This window comes from Tetrao urogallus (assembly GCF_951394365.1).
Source record: "Tetrao urogallus genome assembly, chromosome: 2".
In the NCBI taxonomy this organism is placed as follows: domain Eukaryota; kingdom Metazoa; phylum Chordata; class Aves; order Galliformes; family Phasianidae; genus Tetrao; species Tetrao urogallus.
Window position 1 is genome coordinate 34,032,407 of NC_136814.1, and position 14,462 is coordinate 34,046,868.

The following is a 14,462-nucleotide window of genomic DNA, read 5'->3' on the forward strand; positions in this document are numbered from 1 at the left end:
TGCCATGTTAAGAAATTTGGCACTAGGGTCTGTCAAGCATCTGAACTGGCACAAGCAGGAAGTTGAATCATGCAATTAGAAGTGAGAGAGAAATGGGGATGAGGGCAGCAAGGGTAAATTGTTGTTTTGGAGCTAGTAAGTTCCATTTTTTGCTAAGTCTAAAACTTGGAAGGAAGGGAAATATAGGTTCAAAATGTGCTTGTAGTGGCAGCATCTGAAATCATTCCACTGTATGGCATCATCATCAACTGTCCTGGCAAATACCACTTGCCAGTTTCTGGAAAGCTGCATTTGGGGAAAAGTGGCTGAACGTGCATTTTTCAGCAATATTCCTCAATGGCAAGAAACTACTGACAGTGCTTAGCCCCTGGGACTATGCCTGAGGAGTTGCAGCAGAAAAAACTCTCATTTTTATATGCAAGTGCAAGGTTGCTGTTCCCCATCCCACCCAGGAGCAGAAATGGCCCTAGAGATCCATATATTTTAACCTTCAGACTTCATTACCATTGATTCTATCTAGAAATGGAGCCAGGATCTCTGAGAACACTGTAGCAGGAACAAAACACAGTAAATAATCCATCTGTCTAGCAACACAGGTTGCCATGAGTACTTCTCCCCATGCTCCATGCTCATCAGTGGCTTGCCTCTGAACGCTGAGACAAGTTCAAGGGCCTTATACTGGTGAAGTAAACCATCTTCTTCCACTGGAGACCTTGCAAGACACTTGCATTCCCCTGGAGCCTAGAAGGTGCCAGCTAGCAGAATGAGGAGACATGACTTTCAAAGCAGCAAGATTTGGTCAGTGGAACTATGGGAGACAAAAGTAAGGGCAGTGGTAACCCTGAATGAAAACAAACACTGATTTTCATTTCTTTGTTTCTTTTGACAGACTCCTTCACATTTGGGCTGCACGTGAGGAAATACTACTTTTCTGAAAGAGTGGTCAAGTACTGGATGGGCTGCCCAGGGAGGTGGTGGAGTCACCAACCCTGGAAATGTTCAAGGAATGGTTGGCTTTTGTCTTTACGGATATGGTTTGGTGAGCACTATTGGTGATTGGTGTATGGTTGGACTGGATGATCTGGAAGGTCTTTTCCAACCTTGGTAATTCTGTGATTCAATGCCCTACCAAAACATTCTCAGATAAAAGACTATTAAATCAATAAATTAACGTTATTAGGAAGAAAAAAATAAACTAATATATGAATATATTAACATATTAATATACCCATAGCTCAGGAAGTCTTTGAGCCACTCATAGGAGGCTGAGAAAGATTATTCAAGTTAGCCATTTGTCTTATTCACTACATAGAGAAATACTCAAAGATAAGGTCCTTTGATCTGACCTAGGAAGCTTGGTTTTCTGTACTTACAGGAGAGACGTTCTTTGATTATAATGTCATATTTAAGGGAGGCCCTCTAATAATGCAGTCTTCTAGAAGCTGTGTAAAAATAGAAATATATGAGAAAAAGAGAAAATCACAGGTTTCTGGCTGACATTTGAAGAATCATAATCGAATGAGCATATTGAACACTGCAGTTATGATTACGTTATCAATACTTTGAATACAATCTTTTTAAAAAGTTCTGATTTCATTGTTTGTTATATGATAACATTCAATTTAAGGATGTAAAGGCCATTGCTTGTGTAAATAGGCCCAATGTATATTCTGCAAAACCATCAGCCACAACACAGCTTTCAGAGAAAGAACTTAGGTTACACATCTAAATGAGCATATATTGATATATATATATATATATATGAGCATATATAAATGAGCACTTGAGATGATACAAAATCTTCCAAGCATATAGGTAGCAGAACTACAGTTTTTTAGATCTTTTACTAAGATTATGTAGGCAGGGAGACATTGCTGTACTCACTAGGTTAGTAGTAATAAAAATTAATATAAGAAGGCCCATCAATTTAAGCACTTAACATTTTTCTGTATTCTTCAGAATGCAAGTTTTCATTAAAAAAAAGAAAAATCTAGCCCATCTGCTTGTGAAGATAATGTATTGAGAACTGATGTAGCATTATTCTTTTAAGTCTACAGTAGGAGAGTAAGGGAGAAAATTGTAACAAGTGGCAATAACTTAATGTGCTTAGGATTTCACTTCATAAATCTGCCCCTCTACCTGCTCATACCAACTTCAGAATTTGGGAATAAGGCTGAGGTGTCTGGGATTATTTTTAATTTGATTCACGATTTATTCATCTCTATCGAAATAAATGGTACAAGATTAAGTCTAATTTCATAGAATAAGCATCATCTCAATGCTCATTCATCTCAGCAATTGTCTTTTTTTTTTTAATTCAGAGGGCTAATTGCATGGTTAGCTCAATTGTTCCAGATTCCTGACATTTTCTTATTACTTAAAAATAAGCCTTCACTTTGCAGGGATTAACTCATTTCCATATTTAAATGATGTTAACTCCAACTTAACTAGAAGTACTTACTGCACAGAATATGTTTTGTAAACTTTTCTGTATAGACTTTCAATTGTAAGATATAAGTCAGTTCAAAATAAAAGTACATTTTGTGCCTGTTTTACAGGAGGGAAAAAATAGAACACAACTAAGACACTTCTAATGAATATTATCTCTATCTTTAGAATAAGAAAGAAATTGAACTCCTATTTGATTCCCTTGTGAGTAACAGGGGTTTGATGCACTGTGGCCAAGAGATATATAACTATATTAATGAAAATCTAATCTGTGCTCAGAGACTTTGCGTGCTGGCTATGAATGTAAAATAGTCATACCACAATAGACTGCAATACTGTCACAAGCTGAAGTTCAGCCAATTTTACCAGGAAGAATTGACATTTTGCTGTATTCTTCATCCTAGGGAACAGGAAAACTGTTTTTCCACTTTTTATTCTTGTCATTATAGCTATTTAGATATATCATTAATCCAGAAATAAAAAGCCTTTGTCTACTGAGCCGCTTAAACACAGTAGCTCAAGCTGAGAGAAATAACAAATGCTTAGGGTTGGCCAGGAACTCTTAGTGGCACTGTGCTAGGGCAAGCAGAGGCATCATCTGTTTTGGACTGTGCAATCTGCTATGCTCCAGGGCATGGCCATCATAGGGCCTGAGTAGGAAACTGATTCAGCTAAAAAAATACCCTTTTCTGTTGTTGTGGTAGCCTGGCCATAGAAGCAGAAGGGGTAGTGTATGAAAAACTGACTGAGGCTGAGGTTATTTCATGCCTGCCACCAAGCACTGTCCTGGGCCTTTGGACACAATCGTTCATCAGTTGGTGGAAGGAGCTTTTGATCCATCGCCGGCTTTCTTCTAACTCAGGTGCGGGACAACCTGAGCTTACATCAGTCATGCTGTGTACATAGAGATCCACAGAGGAAAAAAATGCAGGTATCATCATTTATTAGACTAAGAGAAAAAAATAAAGTTGCTTTTGGACATTTGAACCTTTTTGAGCTCCAAAACATAGTGTGGCAATTGCTTTCAAACAAATTAATTTCGTCATTATGTTAAAACATTTGGACCATTGAAGTGAAATGGCTAGTTGGTACCTGCAAGGTAGAGGTGCATGATTGCAAAGGAAGATGCAATAAGGACATTAACTTTTAGGGATAGTATGACGAGCAGTTATTACCCTCAGAGCCCTGAGGAACAAGAGAAACTGCAACAGATTGAACTGATTCTACGAGATACAGCAGATAAATACAAATAATGGAGAGTTAACAGTAAGCAACACTTAAATATCCTGATAAAGCCATTTAAATTTTCTTAGGACTGGACATTCAGTGTTGCATCACTTCAGCAGTTATGGGGCAGTGCAGTGAACCACATCAGGGAAATTAGAAACAACCTGAAAAATAACTCAGGAAAAACAATAGACAACAAAATACTAATGGGTTATTTCTCCATGAGATGAGTTCTCATTTGCTGAATAGCCACATAAATACTTGCACAGAATGCAGGGCGAGACAGCTGTGTAAGCCACTGTTGCTAAACAGGCATAGTGACTGTCAGTGTGTATGATTACTCCAAAATGTAAAGATTTGCAACATTATGATAGCTGTGGTCAATCACCTGCTCACATAAGGAAGTTCTGCCTAAGATCATGCAGTTCAGTACAAATGAGCTACTAATATATGCACAAGTTTTAACTTTAAGTTCAGCTGCTAACTGAAATTTACAAAGTGGAAAGTTTAATAATCCATCTTAAACTGAGGATCAGTAAGCCCTAGACCAGTGACCTCTTCCTAGTTTTATGTCATTAGCACCATGGTTTACCATCAAGAATAGGTTAAAATGTAAATAAATATAAAAGTGGTATCATTTACAGTGTGAGTGTATTCACTGAATAATTTTCTTAGAATTTTCTTAGAATTGCTCACTGCAGTATATAATCAGAACATATATTTTCTCTGTTTTATATATCCTCCTGTGATACAGCAATTTTTATTGATGTTGCAGTGGCCATCATCACTACCTTGAGATGTATAGTTACTGCCAGCATAGGTTCAGCCAAGAACCTGAGAGGGAGCGTTGTTCTGGAACACATCTGGAAGCCTGAGGACCAAACTTGCTGCAGTGATTTGAAGCAAAGCTTGGCCAGCTGCCATCTGTATTATGAAGCAGAGCTTGGCCATCTCTCCCTCTGTATTAGAAGAATCAGGTTGGAATGGCTGTGGATGCCCTGGGTACACATCCTTCTACCTTTTTTCACTTCACCCCGGCTGTTCTGCAAAGCACAGCATAGTTGATCCTTTAGATTGATAAACTAATCTGTGACCCAGGAGTGATCACACATCCCATTTTGTCACTTCTCAAGTACTGCAACTGCTGGAACAATAAGCTCTTCTACTACTGTAGCTAAAGTAGACAGAGTTTGTCAGTTAAATTATTAAGTGCTGTCTCTGTTACTAGACCTCAGCTGTGACCCCAGGTAAGTCTTTTAACCCTCGTTTTTCTAACACTAACACATGTAAGTGACTTTCTATCTGTAATTATTTACAGGACTAAGATCAAACCTCAAAAAATTACATTTGTCATCTTAAAATATATATATATTACTATTGCACATGGGCTGGATAAGTAGTGTTAGCACTGTATATTGTATAATACATAGCATTTGTTAGCATTTGTACCTCTCTCCACTCTCTTTGCAAGTGTTATGTGTCTTCAGACATAGTGTGGAACATCGAATACATGTTAAAGGTACATGACTGAAAAGAGAAATAAAATTAATTATTCAATAAGTGAAGCTGAAGTTAATTTGTAGCCAAAGAAACAAGAAAATGTAGAGCACGTAGCACAAAGGGAGGCATATGTGAGCAATGTGGGATCTAGGGCAGACAACACACCCAGGTGCTGAGCCTTTTGAAGAGCTTATCATTTTGTGTCTTCTGTGCTTCCACACAGATTCAAAGATGACCCTGAAAGCAGACACATGCTTGGTGCCTGCCCTTTGATGGCATTGCTCCACTTCCCCATAGTGAAATAGTTGCATGCTAGAAGTCTATATTGCACAAAGATGTAGACAAGGCCATGATTCCCAGGTCACAAGACACTAATGGGCCATCTCGGTGATCTTTAACTCTGCCATCAGCAGGTTCAACAAGGTGAAAGAACAAGGTGATACAGTAATGTCCTCCATTTTGACTGATGGTCACATATATACAGCCTGGGTCTCACAGGCAAACCAGCATGGCTATGCAGTTTATATATGAAACTTTCCAAAATGGCTACCAGAAACCTTCTAGGATGCTCTCAGACTGATCTGGTAGCCATGGAGATCCATATAATTTTTCTGATCTAAAATTTTAGAAGTCTGAGAATCTCTTGTTCTCCTAAACAACTCTAGCAGCCAAAATTTTCAGCATGTTTTCAGTAATCTGGTTTCCAGAGTGACTGAAGACCTCTTCAGTAAATAGTACAGTCCCAGACAGGTCAACAGGAGGTTTTCTGTCTTTGTGGCATTACTTTGCTTCAACAATAGAAGGAATAAGCTGCTTTCTAGAGCTCTGTTTTTTTCCCTTTCCAACTTACATTCATTGTCATAAAATATGAATGCATAAAGTTATCAGCCTAGAGCTATTGTCTTCCCCATAGACTTGAGAAATGAGAAATACAGAAGAGAATCTCTGATTCCAGACTTTAGAAGAAGTAAATACTCATCTCATTTTTCTCAGCAGGGATGATCTTCAATAATATCAAATTTGCAATGAGGAAAAACAAACAAACAAACAAAAAAACCCGCAATCTTCTCCATAAACTCACAGATCACTCAAAGCCTCAAACCTGGCATTTCAATCTGCATAAGACATGACTGGTTATGAAAGAGCCAGTGCCATCAACAGCAGTTCTATGGTTCTTGATTTTGGGAAGATGCATTCTGTTTTTATGACAGTTATCTCCATCCTCCCAACAACATCTTCAATAATCTGGTAGATTGCAGCAGATAAGAGATAATTTTATGTTAAGCATGAGTTTTCAGAGACAATCCTTGCTTGTAAGGTTCCTTTTGATCACAACTAATTGCACGAAATTAATCACTTCCATTGTCACTTGAAAATCAAGAATAAATGTGCTAATATCTGGAAGCTGGAGAGAGAGAATATATGTTACCCGTTGAGAAAGACAGATGATATGCACTGGGAAGAGGAAAGATCTGTGAGTTAACTGTTAGAAGAAGAATTAGAATGAAACCTACACAAGAGGATTTCAAAATAGAACAAAAATGAGGAACAGAAGTGAGAAAGCAATCAAATGCTTGAACAGAAAAGCATCCAAAAGAATGAAAGAAAAATTGATTATAGATAATTAGAAAAGTTGCATTTATTAGCATCATATAAAAAGGAGATTTATGTTTTGGGGGAAAAAAAAGAGGGGAGGGAAGGGGGGAGGGAAACACCTGAAGAGTGATAGAAAATACTAGCAAACCTAAATGGCTAATGGAAAAATCCCAGTCTTGGGGCATGAAGCATAAAATCCCAGTCCTAGCCATGAAGCATATATGTAAGCTTAGCTTCACCTCACACAAGTAATACCAGTGAATTCAGTACCAACCTACACCAGTGTAAATCACACTTCTCCCTCTCTCCACCCCCACTTTCAGCAGATGCAGCCACAGTGAAGACTTAGAAAAGGGAGGGAAAAAATGGAAAAGAAGACAGAAATGAGATGCAATTTCCAATTCAGATAAAACATCAGACTGTGAAAAAACTGAAAGAAAATACTTTTCCTTTATAATTACATTAGAACTAGAAGATCTTTAAGGTCCCTTCCAACCTGAGGCATCGTGCAGTTCTATGGTTCTATGATGCTGTGATTCTATGATTTTCAGTGTTACACAGTTTTCATCTCTGTATTGTCTTCTGTGGATGTTACCTGTTTACAGCCCCTCCAAAAAAGTGGAAAGAGAATTAGGACCCACTTTCACTTTACCCTGTGGCTGTCAGTTTGGGGGTTATGTGGAGTAGTTCTCCAAAGCAGCCCTTGTTAACTTGGAAGAAGACTGAGATCTACAACTCATTTCACTCAAGTGGTCTGCCACACTCTGTGATCCACAATGTGTGTGTGTCAGGTTCAAGCTAAGCTTTTCAGCAGAGTGAAATTCTGTGGGATTATTATAAACTTGGAAGTATTTGAAGTATATGAAGTATTTGAAATACAAATGGGGGTAGGAATATAGAGAAAGTTATAACCAGTAAACAAAAAGTGCAGAGTGAAAAAAAAAAAATAGGGAGTGGGGAGAGAGTGGAAAGGAAAGTGAAAGAACAAAAGAATAACAAAAGTAAATGCTAACAGAAACATCTCCTCATAATAAGGGCTGTTCAAATAAACAATAGACTAAATTTCCTAAAGCTGGTTTCTGATTTATTCCTGGTTGCTAAAGCATGGCGTTAAGCACAAGCACTGGTATTGTCTAGCCCAGGAATTTGGATAGGGATCGCTAAGGCTGGTTACTATGGAGTTAAAAAACCTGTTGGCTTTTGTGATGAGTCCAGCTTCTCCCTCCCTACCGTGAGAGAAATAGAGGATTAGGAGAAACAGTTGATTTTAAGCATTCATCTAAAGACTTGCCATCTGAACGCTGGGCATTCGTATCATTTAAAGCTGATAAGTTATAACATTAATTATTTCCTTATGTAGTTGCTTCTTTTTCAAGACTTTCATGTGGGTTTTCTATGTATTGCTTTTAACTGCCTTTTTTGTGTCAGTATATTAGAATGTCACAGTGCTGCCCATAGCTAAACTAGCTGAACCTTTTCTATGCAAAATACAATGGCAATTTGAAAAAAAATCTAGATTATTTGTGGACATCCAGATTTTTTTTTCTGTTTTGAAGGTGCAAGAGCTGCGTCTGTGCTTTTTTCCTTTCTATTTTTCCTTTTAGTTTTAAGTTTTGAGTTTGTAAATGTTAGGATAGACAAGCACACTGTTGTCACTTAGCAACCAGCCCTTATTTAATGCAGAAACACTGTCCTGTCTATGCTAATAGGAATTCTAAGGCAATTCCTTGCAACAACCAGCACGCTGTGCTCACCTTGCTTGGTATTTACTTGGTTTTGTGTTAATTTTGGCTGTTGGTGAATGGGGGGGGGGGGCAGCAGGACCAAGCACAGATGCTGTGTCTCACAGAGCAATTGCCAGGCATCTCTTTCATACAAAAAAAACAACTCATACAATCCAGAATCTCATTTAGGCCCTGACCCTCTGATGAACTCAGCAGAGTCGCAGGGGTCCCAGGACGTAGGAAAAGCTGCCTGATAGAAAGCCTTGAATTGTAAACAGTTGTAATTTGGGGTGCTGCACAAAGGATGTTGGTCTGATGTTAGTAAAAAAAGCCACTTTGCTTTACTGGTTGACATCAGAAAATTGCAACTGGAGAGTTCAGGTGCTTGTTAACTATTGGTTTAGCTGCTTTACCAAGAACAAAGAAACAAACAAACGAAAAACAAAAACAAAACAAAACAAAACAACAAAAAAGGCAAAAAAAAAACAAAACAAGGCCACTAAGAACACCTTCATTCTTCCCTTCACAGCTCTTCTCCTTTAAAGTAGCTGCTGAGGGACCACCTGGCCCTGGTCTAACACAGCTAAGACCTGCGGCAGGGCTGCCCTCCAGGTGTGGAGTGTCATTCAGGGCTGCTGTGGGCAATGGCTGAGGAGCAGCAAGGTCAGGGCAGTGCCTTCCTTCTTTGCGTGGGTGGGGGAGTGCTCCTTGGTCTGATGGGGCTCACAGGGGGTTGGGTGCCTTCCTAGGAAATATCATGGGGCTGTTTGCTAGCAGGTACTGTTACTGTTTGGTCAGAAGGGTCTCTGTTGCTGCCAGTCTGTTATATGGAATAATGCTATTTTACCTTATCTTGAAAATAAAGGAAAGCAGGATAGGTTTGCTCTAGCAGAGTAATTTAGAGAGCAGTCTGTGAAAAGTTGTCCTAATGCAAACTGGCTTTTCTTTCCAGGCAGCATTTTTCAATGAGGTAAACTGAGGTAATCCTTTTAAAAAAACAAATTCTAATATCTTATTTCCTTATACTTCCTTTCTTGACGATAATATAGTGATGCTTGTGTGCTTCTTACTAATACATAATGTGATGTTTGTTTTGCTTTCTGAGTCAATACATTTGTGATGGGAGATGAGAGGGTGGGAAGGATAAGGTTGCTTTCATCTTTCACCAATTATGCTGAGTGTTCTATTCTTTTGTGCTGGCTGGTTCTGGGCTATGTAACAGACAAGCAGCCAGGCTTCAGGATGCTGCTTCCAAAGGTACGAGTGGAGAGATGCGAGGCCAGGACACCTGGGAAAGGCAGTTTTGCACTTTCTCAGTTGATTTCTGGTGCTTTTTTACTTCAGCAGACATCAGAACTTTGTAACATCAATCTTGTAGGAATGCCAGATGAGTGCCTGGAGAGGAGAAACCTCCCTAGCATCTATTTACTTATTTCTTTTTCCTGTTTGTTTTTTTTTTTCCCTCTCTCTCTCTCTCCCAGTCAGGCAAGTTTCCTATGTAGGAAACACCTCTGGGGAGAAGTCTGGGGAAACTGCCTCTGTCTGCCCATATGTCTCCTGAGGCTGTTCAACTTAAAAGCAAAGAAATCAACAGCTTCAGGAAGAAGAAAACAGAGCTTCCTGTTGCTGAGGCATTGAAAGCCTGCAAACGTGGGTTAATGAATATTCAAAAACAGGTTGCTTACTGTTCTTTCTGCCTGTTGCAGATTTAATGTATGTGACCTGACCGTAGTAGTATCCTTTGTCAGCAAACAATATTCTTTTACGCTTTAGGGTTTTCATGTGGGTTACGTGTGTGTATATCTATATCTATCTATATATATATATATATCTGAAATGGTATGTTGGAAATAGAATAGATAACCTGACACCTCACAGGGCTCAGGTGCCACAAAAGGTGTTTGGCTGGTTTACCTTTTGGGGAGGGAGAAAGATGTATTAAAAGAAGAAAAAATCGCACAAGTGATGGAGAGAAGAAAGGAAGGAAAACCTAATAAGGAAGTCTCTGGAATGTTCAGTGTGGGTTGTTTCTCCTGTATGAAAATTAGGTTGAAGAGACAAGTGGCGTTAGGTAAGAGGTGGTCTGTTGCCTGCCAGCTGAATTGGCCCACATAGGGTTGTTGCTCCTGAGATCCTGTAGTTTCAGTTACATGCACTGACCATTCATTTCTTCAGGTATGTGCGCAAGAAGGTACAGTGGAGCTGACCTCAACTACCTCCTGTTCCACCGTCTGACTCAGAGTGGCTTAGTTGATCTATTTTTCCCAAATTCATAGCTGCACGGCAGTAAATGTCTGTATGTGGCAGGTTATAAGCAGACCCTAAAAAACCTGCGGATGACTTTTTCTGAGTTGCATACCTTATGAATTAGTTCACATGTAGCACTTGGAATGCATGTGGTCAGTAAGTTTTGGAATGACTCCAAATAAGGCCAAAATGACTTCTGTTCTTTATGTTGGAAGATGCAGCCTTTTTTTTTTTTTTTTTCCAAGGCTTGGAAACTGTGTGTTTATTAAAATGCTCTAAATTAAGAAGCTGTTTATCAGACTTCTGATGTTTTGTTGGTCAATTATTTTCATTTATTTATTTTTTAACCAATAGAAGCTACTCCCTGAAAATGGGGAAGGGGGAATCTTGTTTCTGCAGGGTATGGGGATTCTTGAACGCTGAAGGGTGACAGACATGGGCTGGAGTTAACCTATGCCATGAAATTCAGGTTCTTTAGTCAATGTGAAGCATTCCTGCTGACACCAAGGAGTACTTCCTCATTATTTATTAATGAGGTATTAATGAGGCAAACACAGCCTTATTCCTTGTTTTGCATCACTATTAATTCTCTTCCATCTTCCATCTTTTTTTGCTTTGTTGATTCATGCTGTGGAGGGTGTAAATATATGGAAAGACTGAGGGGTAACTGGTGGTCCCAGCACAATTTTGCAGCCCCTCATTGTGCTCAGTGGGACTGCTGGAGTGTTACACAAACAGACCCGCATTTAAGCCTAGCACAGGTGAACACAATTGTGTTAGGACTTAAAAAGCAATTGTGAATTGAACCTTAACTGCAAAACTACCTGGAGGCCCAAAGAGTATTGTGGTAGAAGGGGAGCATTATGCAGAAGTGTAAGAGGAGAGATGCTATCAAGGAGGAAATGGTTAGCCAAGCCAATGCCAGAAACTTCCATTTTGAAGTCTTGAACTTCCATCTTGAATGCTAGCTACTAGCCCTAGTTGTAATTGGGCATTAAACATCCTTAGGTATGAAATAAGGATCTAGCTCCTGTACAGTTAACAGGTCTTATTATGGCAGATGGCCTTTCTGTTTCCAAGATTACTTGGACCTCATTGGGTATTAAAATATCATGAAGAGATTAGAGATAGTACAAGGTGAGACCAGTCTAGTTCAGCATCCTGATTCTGGCAGTGGTAGCAAATGCCAAAGGAAAAGGAGAACAGGGCAAGTATATAGTGGTATTTCTCAAAGCAGGCTCCTGTCCTCCTGGTAGTGTCTATAGATATGTATCTATATAAATAGAGCCTGGGATTTTATGGCTGAGAAATCATCAGAACTGATTCTTTATCAAGCAACTCCGCTTGTGACAAATTAGTGCTTAAAAAAGTCTGAATTTATGGCTGGCTGTAATAATGATTAATGAGGTTTTCACGAGAGGAGATTAAAAGGGAGAAAGCAGGGAGCATGTGGAGCAAGTCTTTCTATCATAAAAGGCAGCAGAGTATTTTGAGAATGATATTCTCCTTTAAAGTCATGGTGTGTTGAATACAGAACTCTGAAGGCAGTGTTAATTGAGGGTAGATGGGTTGAGGACATACAGAAGATACCAGGAACATACTGTGATGGTCAGGAGTAGGGTAAAGCATGAGAAGAACAACGAGAGAAGGACAAGGCAAGGCAGTAAGAGATATAGCTAGGCAACAAAAAGTGTGTGGGTCTTCCTGCAATACTGACGATGCAAGGGAAGGTACAAATGCCTCTCTCATTGATGGGGAATTGTCATTATTTTAAGAGTAGTGTGATCTGTACAATGCAGTTGTGCGTGGGAAATTATCTCCAATGTAGGACCAGCCTAAACACGACTGACCCTCACTGCAGCTGGTACAGCTGGTACAGTTGCAGTAGATATCCCTCAGAACACAAAGCTTCTCTCAGCAAGGAGCAGGTCCTATGTGATGCATTCTTAAAATCAAGTGTAGAAAAATCCAGATGGGTAGGAGTCCCAAGACTGCCATATCATATTTAAAAGCCTGCTCTTCTTTTTGTCACTCCTTGTGAAGACTGCCATTCCTCTGTCTGTGCTCTTGGCAAGTGGAAGAAGAGGGATTTTGAAGGACTAAGGGTAAATAACAGAATGAACGCTAGGAAGGGGCATAGGAGACCATCTAAGTAATATCTGAAGAAATACGAAGACTAGAACACAGTTGCAAAGAAAATGCTTTATGATGAATAAATGAAGTGCAAGAAATTGCATCTCTTATTTATGGGTGGATGTCACGTGTCATTTTTCTCTTAAATAAAGGGAAAATCTGATTTTTATATTTTGAGACCAATTCCTCTAATGGCGGAATATTTGTGGTTATCAGCATTAATATTACATTTTTCATGTAGCTATCACTATCATAGAAGTAAAAGTGTTCTCCTCTAGAACTTTGTTTCAGGAATTTGCATTATCAAACACTAATTGTTGATGTAGGTGGTATCTGAATGATCTGGGAAATGCTGAGTTAAAGGATCTACTGTTTGAAATGAGAGAGGGTCCAATAATGAGGAGGTGATAACCCCTTAACTTTTTTACTCCTCTAACTTTGGGTAGGGAAGAGGCAAACTTCTTAGCCCACATGTCCCCTCTGAGTTCTGTGAATATCTTAGAGGTTTTCCCAAAGGCAGATGTGTTAGAAAAATATTTAAAAGAGAAAAAAACTAATTTGTATTTTAGATTGTGAGGTGTCATAAAGTACACAAAACTGAAAACATTAAGTACTTAGCTTTACACTTTGCTCTTCTTACCACAACTAAATCAACCTGGCATCTGAAATATCAGCTGAGATTTCTTACTTTTATAATGACATGTAGCAACATATTGTAGTCAGAAAACATGGTACTGCTACGCACGGCTCACTGTTTGATAGTGTAATTGTCATTGGATGGTACATTTCCTATTGTTGTATGGATTAATCTACATTTTTAAAAAGTTCAGCCTATATTTGTGGTTAGCAGCTTTGGAAGCAACAAAAGCACCACTTTTCAGGTTGGTGTTATTTTTAGTTTATGTACTTGAACCTCTATGTACAGGTTTGAATGCTTTAGGGTAAGTTATCTCTTGATGTGCCTCGAAGCTGTTAGCTGTTTTGTTTCTCCATGGTAACAGAAGTATAAAGCCGTACAAGCATGTTACTGAAGCAGGCAGACATGGCATTGTTTAGGAATGGGATTACATGTGAAGGCTGCAACTGCAACTCTGATATGATTCTGAATAAGGCCATTTTTTAACAGGTGCTGTGAATGTGCACAGATGCACTAATTTAAGGCATTTTTCAAGGCACTAAAAATGGCTTAAAGCAATCTACCAATCCATAAAGTTTTCTGTAGTGAGAGGGATTATCAGACTATTCTAATGGAGCTTTTCTAGAAACATCATTCAACATGTGACAAGGGCTGGGCCAGATCAAGGTTTCAACGTAAGGCTCTGAGATGCAGATAAAAAAGAAAGCCGTAAAGACTTGGCAGTGTATGTTCTTAATTTTTTTCTTATGTTCAAAACTTGAAAAAGAAACCTGAATGTTGGACAGATAGATGATGGCTAAATTTAATGCAGTTTTCTGTATTCTGTAAGTTTCAGTAGTAAATTATCTTGCAGCATTAACCAGGTAGACTCTTTTATTTTTACTCCCATCTTGACAGAATTGTTATTCAGACAAGTTTAGATGGCCCTTTTGCAAAGAAAGGAAAATGGT